Here is a 10,279-nt window from a genome sequence, read left to right as displayed (position 1 = left end):
AGTGGTTGTGGTGATCATCTACTCTTGGATTCTTGAAGAGCAAGTTAACTGCACTTACAAAGGCTGATCATATTTGCACCTTAGGTGTAACTGAGATATCAGAGGCTACAATATTGTGATGATTGGATTGAGTTCCCTGTTCCGATTACAGGAAGAGGAGTGTGTTGCGTTCTTGACTTTGAGGGTGGCTCAAAAAGTTTAGACTGCAGGAGAGGGGATTCTTGTTGCTAGTCTATTTGTATATGCTTGTATTTTGATTAGAGGTGATAAAGGTTGAAAAACCATTATTTTTATACTTAATTTTGATACTAAACACACCCTTTTTGACTTAGAAGCTTGCTTGAATTCATGTTTTTTCTTTAGTTTTGTGAATAATTGAGTAGAGGATATACCTACTAATTTTATTACTAAATTCCCTTAATTTTGTAGGTTATTGATATGATTTGGAAGAAGAGTAAAAGTACCAAGGAGTTGGAACTCAAAAAGGACAGACATAGTACCAAACCGAACGATAGGATACAGGAGCATCCAAACCGAACGGTTAAGAACCCGGACCGAACGATTACTGAGATTGACTGAACGGTCAGATAGAGGAGAAGATAGAGACCGAACGGTTCATAACAGAGACCAAATGGTGTGAAGGTGGTGGAACTAGGCCGAACGGTGTGAGCAAGAAACACAATTGTCGAACGGTGTAACTGAGGACCGAACGGCTGCAGAAAAACATAGACAAACCAAACGGTTTGTGAGAGGAGAAGCTGAATAAAGTGGTAGAAGACATGTCAAATGATCAGCAGTATAAGACCGATCGGTCAAAAGTGAAATCGAACGGTCATGCGTCATTTAAGTGTCGTAGATACCGCTGAGCGCTGTTTTGGGGCGCTGAGCGCCGCCAACGTGGGCTTGGACTCGTTTTCTGTTATTTTCCTGCCCTATTTAAAGACTTGCACGTCTAGGGTTAGTATCTTTTGATGGCTTGAGCCCAAAAACACATTTTTCACCCCTTGGGGGTAGATTTGGGGATGGTGACAGCTCTCCTCTTCTCTTTCTAGGGTTTTCTATCTCTTTCATTCCATTATAAACTGTATTTGTTGTTGAGGGATGATGTAACCTTGTGAACTCTCATGTATTTGAATTCATTCTCAATAACATATGCTTTTTCATTAATTGTTAGAGTAATCCATCTGTGTTTATTACATGCTTTGTTTAACTCATTCATAGCATAATGTATGAATTGCATGAGTGTTGGGAGGTTCCTTACAATTCAGGTTCTTGTTGAATTCTCCGAAGAGTAATATTTCTCAGGGATGAGGGTATGACTCTTGGTTGTCTTAAAGCTCTTGATCTTCACATTTAATTGCTAGGAATGCTAGAAATTGCATGAACTGGTGATTAAGGGCAGGCTTATTCGCCTAGGGATCAGGTTTAAGTGATTTAGTGATTGACGTTAACATTAATGCATAAAGAAGAATTCTTATATACATGAGAGTAAATTAGGTGAAATCTAAACCCCAACAACATATTCATCTCATATTATCAACTTCATCCATTCATTCTTGTGTTTAGCCTCAATTGATCAAAATTGCATTCATGTTTATTTTATTGCATTTGCATTCAAAAGCCCCAAAATATGTTCTTTAGAGTCTTAATTAGTTGAGTAATCACTTAACTGTTTAGTGTCGTGAGTCTCTTGGGAAACGATATTTGGTCTTACCATTTTATATTACTTGTGTGATTTGGTACACTTGTTAATCCATTAACAAGAGGGTTAGAGAGGTGTTTTATATTTTTGACGTGAGGTCACTATAAAAACCTTGCTGTAAAAACCATGATCAATATAGTTCATTGGCTTCCTGGTGTTGGAAGGACACTGGATGTAGGCTTGGCCGAACCAGTATAAAAACTTAGTGTTTGATCTTTCTATCCCTGCACTCTTTTATTCAGTCAACTTCTTACTGTACTAAATCGATTTAATTTCCGCTACATAAACAAATCTTTTTCCTTGCATTTCAAGAAAGCTCTTAAACGCATCCACTTTGCGAAAAAGATTTAAAGAAAATGTTGTTTTTACATTTCACCAAGTCACCCCCCTCTTGGTGTGAGAAATTAAGTCAATCTATTTTCAAAAATTGGCACCAAAACTGATGTTCATAAGATATTTGAAAAGCAAGTCGATTATCTTTTTCTTTAGATCGACTAATCTAGAAAAATGACTTTTAATTTTCAAACCTTTGGTGAAGGTGCATCTACAAATAGACCACCACTATTTGCTGGAGAAAACTATGCTTTCTGGAAATTAGGATGCAAATCTTTCTTAAATCCGTGGATAAAGGAGTTTGGGATGCAACTCTAAACGGTCCATTTGAGCCAACGTATATTGTTAATGGAAAAATGTTTTGAAAAACTTTTCTAAGTAGACTCAAGATGAGAACCGAAGAGCTCAATATGATGTTAAGGTTAGAAATGTTCACTAGTGCAGAATTGGCTTTTAACGTCCCCCCATAGACGTCCGTTCACAAAAGCCCCAACGCAAATAATTGACCGGTGGCATATTCGTAAATAAGTGAAACTCTAGACGTCCGTTGTGGGGGGGGGGCGGACGTATATAATATTATAGACGTCCGTGGGAGGGGCACGGACGTCTACGAGGCTGAACAAAATCAACACTTCAACTCCCCATGTCAGCCCTAAAACGTCCGTCCTAGGAGGGGGCGGATGTCTATATTATTATAGACGTCTGCCCCCTCCCAAACGGACGTTTAGGGTGCTGACAGGGTGGTTGGAGAATTAATTGTCTTTAGCCCCTTAAACGTCCGTCCTGGGAGGGGGCGGACGTCTATAATATTATAGACGTCCGCCCCCTCCCAGGACAGACGTTTTAGGGCTGACATGGGGAGTTGAAGCATTGATTTTGTTCAGCCTCGTAGACGTCCGTGCCCCTCCCACGGACGTCTATAATATTATAGACGTCCGGGCCCTCCCAGGGTGGACGTTTAAGGGGCTAACATAGGGAGTTGAAACGTTCAGTTGTTCAGTCTAGTTGACGTCTGTCCCCCTCCCACGGACGTCTATGATATTATAGACGTCCGTCCCCCCAACCATGGACGTCTAAAACCCCCTGCGAATATCAATTTTAAATTCCCAAAGACGTCATATTAGTGACGGGCCGGACGTCTATACTATTATAGACGTCCGGGCCCCAGAGTACCGGACGTCTCACAGTATTAATATGCGAAGCGCGAACCCGCGAGTAGTACGCTCACTATTCATCGTCTTCCCCCGCGAACGCTGTCTGCCATTGATTTTCAAGGTGCATTTTCGCTCTTTTGGACCGTTTAAATTGACTTTCAATCCGATTACATTGCTTTGTGATGAAATATCTTTGATTTGAACCGATTAAAAATCGTTTTCAGTCCGTTTTTGTGCAGTCTCTTGCGTGTTCTTGGGCGACTTCTTTGATTATTTTTAGGCTACGTTTTAGGTCGTTCCCTCCTCGATTTCCCTCCCTTTCATTTCGAATATACTTTTCAGGTTAGCTTGTTGTTATTGATAAATTTTTGTATGCATGTAATTGGGTTTTGTGTATGCATGTCTTTTACTCTAAAGTGTGCATGTGTTATTGGCTTTTGAATATGCATGTATTAGTTGTGTTATTATAAGTATCAAATCATTGAGTGACACATTGACGAGGGAGGGCAGACCATTCATAGTGTTGCCATATTACCCCAGCGCGTGCGTGTGACCATTGACGAGGTTCGGGATCCCCAGGCTCAGGTGCCTGTACCCACTCTAGAAATTAACTTTGTGAGGGAGGCCATAGGATCATTTATTACCTGGCCTAGAGCATTGATCATGTCCCGCATCGCTACTCTACAGGTATAATGTCTTTTTCCTTAGTATTTCTATGTTTATTCTTCAAATAATTGTTGATAACGCTTTGACGTAAATTCTTATCTTCAGTTCACACGTCCTCAGAAGCAGCCAATTCATGATATAGTCATACATGAAGATGATGAGATGGCTGAAGCGGAGGATGATCCTCTATCAAAGTTAATGACAAAATTACCCAGATTGAAGAAAGCATCATTAGAATTATACTGGGATTTGAGAGTATTTGGTCTTCCCCCACATGTGCCAGTTTATATCACATTCTCTTATGCATTGGAGGTGATTGGGGGAGACAGGATGTTGAATATTTCCATCATTCAACTGTGGTGCATGTAAGATAGTCAATTTGGTCTTTCATATTACTTTTATTTACAATGTTATAGTTTCTAACAACTTAACTTTGTTGTTTTAGGTACATGGACACAATCGTTGTAGACCAAGGTCGGTCTTCCATGTACGGATTTGTTGAACCTCTGACCATTCAATCGTCTGGTAACACACTTCAAAACAGACAACATTATTTGCAAACATGGATGGATGAGTCAAAAAGAGACGTATACCTTGTGCCATACATTGAGGGGTAGGTGTTGTTATATGTGGTCAGTTCATTATTATAGTTTCCTTAATTAGTTGAATAACTATTTGTCCTTCGTGATAGGTCGCATTGGCAGCTGATGGTCATCATTCCCAAACAATGTAAAATTATATGGTTTTGTTTGTTGCACAGGAGGAAGAAAAATGAGTTGAGAACCATGCTTCAAGGCTAAGTGTTTCTCCAAAAATGACTTTGAATTTGATGTTCACCTTCAACTTTTATGATAAAATAGTCATATTAATTATACTTTGTGTTTTCAATCTGTACAGACTTATTGGTAAATCTCGTGGTCAACTGGTTCAAATTTTGTATCCAAAGGTTATAAGTCATTTATAGTTTCTAATTCATTTTCTATGTTGTTGAATGATCTAAATTCTTAACTATTTAGTTTGTGATTTTAGTGTAACCAGCAGCTAGATTCATGGGAATGTGGCTTCTATGTGATGTGTTGGATTAAGACCATCATTCGAGCTGTCATTACAGATGACTGGAATGAGGTAATGATGTATACCTTCAATACATTACAAATCAAATTCATCTTCAACATATATGAAACCATAATGAATCTTTCTTGAATTTTGCAGCGCTTCAAGAGTACATCGCCTATTCCAGAGGACACAATTAAACAAATAAGGCAAGATTGGACCGCTTATCTTCTGCAAAGATGGAGTTAGGAATAGTTTTATTTCTAATTGAACATTGTTTAGTTTTAGTTTAAGTTTTATGTTGATAGTTTTGGTAGTGGATTGAACTCCAAATTAAGTAGAACTTTGTTTATATGAAACGCATATTTATATTATTGCAAAATTGTTCTGGGACATTTTTCTGCTTTTCAGGTGTGGTTTTATTGAAAAAATAAATTAATTTAAAAAAAAAACGCCCAGTAGACGTCCGTTAGTGTACAGTCGGACGTCTATAGACGTTTGGCAGTGCACAAACGGACATCCATCCCCCAGCCCCTGCCACAAACAATTCAGCCAGGTAGATGTCCGGGGAGGGAGCACTAGTACAAAATGTGTTTTTAAACTCGCACATTAGACCTCTGTTTACACCAAACCGCTGCCTATTCAGACGCGGTGGTAGTTTCGTAATTAAAGAGACCTTATAGGCCTCGGTTCAAAGAAGACCGGTGCAGAACAGCTCTACCGCTTCGGTTTCAAAGGCAACCGGTGCCTAAACATGGTCAGAAAAAATAATACTGCTTCGGTTGCACGCAGAACTGAAGCATAAAGATCTGTAACACGTCAAATCAGTCAAGTAAATATCAATAGGCACTGGTTAAATTAAAGAACCGAGGCCGTATAGGCCCAGATCCTCTGCGGTAATACCAAGTGGGCCTAGACCTAATTAAGGGTGAAGCTTCTTTCCCTTAACATGCACCACACCAGATCCCTTTCTTTCCCTCGCACCAGATCCCTCAGATCCTCCTCTTTCTCTTCAGCGCGCCCCAGCAGCCACGCTTCTTCCCTTCCTCTTCTTCCCTTGAACGCGGACGAGCAGAGTGTTGTGATGGAGGTGAGTGGCCAGCGAAGACGTGGAGAGACGCGGCGAGGCGCGGCAAGGCGCGACTGATAGCGGTGAGGCGAGGCGCGGCGATGGGAGGCGCGGCGATGAGAGGCGCGGTGAGGCGCGACGAGGAAGGCGGTGGCGCGTTGCGAGGAAGGCGGTAGCGGAGTGAATCGATTTGGCATTTTAGGGTTTCTGAAATTTCATTTTCAGATTTGGGATTTTGTTCTTGTTTTAGCAATTTAGGGTTTCAGTTATTCATCTAATTTTGGGGTTCCAGTTGTGTTATCTTAGTTTGTTGAGTTTGTGAAACAGCGTGGTGGTTATCTCCTCTGATTATTCATTTTGTTATGAGTTCTTGTTCATTTTTAACGTTTTTCAGTTCGTTTTTCAGTTCATTTTTCAGTTCGATTTTCAGTTTGGGGTTTGAAATTAAAATTTGAAATTGAAATCAGAAATGAAACAGGCTAAAGAAAAAAAATATCCTACTACCTCGGTTTATGTTCTAACCAAGGCCGTAGAGACAAACAAAATTACACGGTTTAGAACCGAGGCAAAAAGGCTACCACTTTTTGCCTCGTCTGAATATGCCTCGGTTCAAAAACCGAAGCCTATGAGTGAAATTAACCGGTGTCGTATCCTCTTCCTGTACTAGTGGAGGAGGCGGATGTCTATATAGATGTCCGTCCTAACACAGCGGATGTCTATATAGACGTCCGTCCTGACACAATGGACGTTTGAGTAACGTCACCCACATAGACGTCGGGCTAACGTCGGACGTCAAAAGGCCAAAAGAACGGACGTCTAAAGCCCTTTTTGCACTAGTGGTTATTGCTTCTGCACTAACCATGGATGAATTTTTCAAGATATCATAATGCAAGACTGCCAAGGAAATGTGGGAGGTTCTTGAGGTGACACATGAAGGAACAGATGAAGTTAAAAAGGCCAGAAATAATTCTCTTGTACAAGAGTATTAGTTATTCAGAATGAAGACTGGTGAGACGATCTATGAGGTACAGAAACGATTCACACACATAGTCAATCACCTTATGGCTCTTGGAAAAGTGTTTGATAAAGAAGAAATCAACATAAAGATCTTAAAAAGCCTCAATAGAAGCTGGCAACTGAAAGTCATTGCTATATCTGAATCTAGAGATCTTACAAGCATAAATATGGCAACCTTGTTCGGCAAGTTGAGAGAACATTAATTGGAGCTTGGAAGGCTAAAGGACGAAGAAGAAATTGAAGAGAAGAAATCAATTTCTCTAAAAGCCACAAGCAAGAAAGCTACAAAGATTCATGAACCTGAAACTAATTCAGATGCAAATATACCAGAAAAAGAAATGATGAATATGATGGTAAGAAAATTTGGCAGATTCATGAAAAATAAAAATTCTGCAACTAACAATGCAGGTTTCTCAAGAGGGGGAAAGAAGAATTCAAGAAGCAACGCTGTTCAATGCTATGAATGTGGAAAGGATGGTCATATCAAGCCTGACTGTCCAGGCTTGAAGAACAAGCAGAAAGAATTTTCCAAGTATCCTCAAGACAAGAACAGGAAGCAAAGGAAAGCTTATATTGCTTGGAAAAACAGTGATGAAGATTCTTCCAGTGATGAAGATTGTGATCGTGAAGAAGAATCAAATATATGCTTCATGGTAGGCTCTGCACAATCAGACTATGATAGTGATGAAGAATTTTAAAATGAAGTAATAGAAGTCAAGTGCAACATGCTACTGGATGCATTTCAAGAGGTTCATGAAGAGGCCATGCGAATTTAGTAAAAGGTCAACCGATTATCATCTCAGAGAAGAGATTATGAATACAGAATTGATAATCTTGTGTAGGATAATCAAAAGCTTGAAAAAGATGTTAAAGAAGCTCTCAAATCTACAAAGACAGTAGAGACTTAAGTACAAATTATTGAGAAAGAGTGTAAGAACTGCCCTCTACATGTTGAGAAAATTGAGTATTTAACCAACACATTGGCAAAATTCACTTAAGGCAAAGAAAACCTTGATGTTGTTTTGAGATCATATGGAAGAGCAATCTACAAACAAGGTATTGGTTATAAGGCTAAAAGTAATAGGATAAACTCAACAAAATTTATTGATCTGAGTAAACCTACCACTAATATATGTTTTTACTACAATACACTTGGTCACACAGTAAGAAACTGCTATTTTAGAAATGTTGGTGTTCCAAAGGGAAGATACAAATGGGTTCCCAAAGAAATCCTTCCTGCTACTAACAAGATAGGATCCAAATTCAAATGGGTATCAGCGTCAAAACCTTTTAATTGTGGTGGGATGACCAGAGGATCAGGTATAGGCTAGTGGAGTGATAATAGTTGAAAAATTGTTATTTTCATGCTTAAAATTGACACAAAAAGCAACTTTTACACTTAGAAACTAGCTTGAAATCATGCTTTTATCCATATTTTCATAAATAAGAGAGCTGGACAAGTTTATGCTTGATTTCAGTGTTTTTGTGCAGGTTTTAAGGTGAATTTAGTGAAAGAAGTGAAGAAGGAGAGAGATGGAAACAGAAAAGTCAACCAGAAACCAGAAAAGTCAACCAGTCAACCAGAAAAGTCAACCAGTCAACCAAAAAGTCAACCAGTCAACCAGAATACGAAAAAAGTCAACCAGACGAGTTTTGGGCCAGTTTTATGCGATTTTATGATCTGTTTGGGCCTGGACCCGTTTTCTATTATTTTTATGTCCTATTTAAAGACCTAGATGTCTTAGGGTTGGTATCTTTGGCAGAAACAAAGCAAACACTCTCTCTTCCACCCCTTTGAAGGAGGATCTTGGATGCTCAGGCTACCTCTTCACCTCTCTCGGGTTTTTCTATCTCTTTCATTCTTTCATTATTATTCATCTAGTTTCACCATGAATATGGTGAACTAAACCTTGTATGTTTGTTGGGGAATCAATGTAATCTTTTGAAGCTCTCATATATGGAATTTGTGCTTGCATCTTAATCTAAGATTTATGCTTTCTTTCATCATTAGTTAGGGTTTTTCCTCTTTGCTTAATGCTTGCTTTGTTTAACTCATTCAATGCATGATTATTGATTTTTTCGATACGGGAACGTACGGGGAAGTCTAGATCCAGGGAATTTCTCCCAATAAGTATATTGGTTGCCTTAAGCTCCTGTGCTAAATAAACTAATTATTAGGAATGCTAGGAATCGTATGAACTCGTAATTAGGGAGAAGCCTTCTTGAAAGGTAATTTAGAGAGTGGCATTAAAAATGATGAATTGAATGTTGAATTCCTAAAATATATAAGAGTGGATAAGATGAAATTGACCCCAAACAACATATTCATATATATATTTCATTGAAAGTGCTTGTCTTTTGCTTTTGCCATTGATCAAAATCTCATGCATACATGTTTATTTTCTGTTTTGCATATTAAACTTCAAATATTTTGTTCTTAAGTCTTAGCTAATCAACGAACCACACAACTAAACTAGGCCGTGAGTCCTTTGGGAGAACGATACTTGGTCTTACCGAGTTTATTACTTGAAACGATTTGGTCATACTTGCCGATTGTTCAACAAGTTTGTGACATCATATTTTGGTGATCATAAATTTGTCCATCATGGAGTTGGAACAGCTGAAGCTTCAACTATCGAAGATGATGATGAAGATGATGATTATGAAGATGGTGATGAAGAAGAGGCAAATGATGATGAGGAGGAAGACTCAGATTGATGATGATAGCATTTACTGATGAATGTTGTTTGCAGTAGAACAGGATGTTTCTTGTCTTTGTCTTATGAACATTATTTTGTTTCGCTTTTTATAATAGGTGTGATGTACTCAATTTGAAACCTATATCTGATGTGGTGGTTTGATATTGATTTGTGTGCGAGGAGTATTGCTTGATGATGCTTTCATATTGATTGATATTGAGATGTTGCACAGGATGTTTGATTTACAAGTGATTGTTCACAAACTTGTGAACAGATGCATGATGTTATGATTGTGGTTGTGATGTTAAGCAGGATGTGTATGTGGTATACATGGAACATGATTGAACTACTTGCTTACTTGGGTCACATGATCAAGGCCATTGTTGATTGCCCTTGTTTTTAGCCAATGCATGATTTTAGCCAAATGAAAAAGAGCACGAAGTGTTCTACCCTTTTCCTTGAGTTAAGTTGAGAATCATTGTGTGGTATTGATAAAGGTTCAAGTTTGGGGTTAATTGGGAGAATTGAAAAAGAAAGTAATGAAAAACATTGAGCTAAGTGTTTATCAAGTATTAAAAAGAGCAAA

This window comes from Vigna umbellata, chromosome 10 (genome assembly GCF_029865625.1).
Source record: "Vigna umbellata cultivar VRB3 chromosome 10, Vumbellata_1.0, whole genome shotgun sequence".
Lineage (NCBI taxonomy): Eukaryota > Viridiplantae > Streptophyta > Magnoliopsida > Fabales > Fabaceae > Vigna > Vigna umbellata.
Note: the sequence above shows the minus strand (reverse complement) of the source record.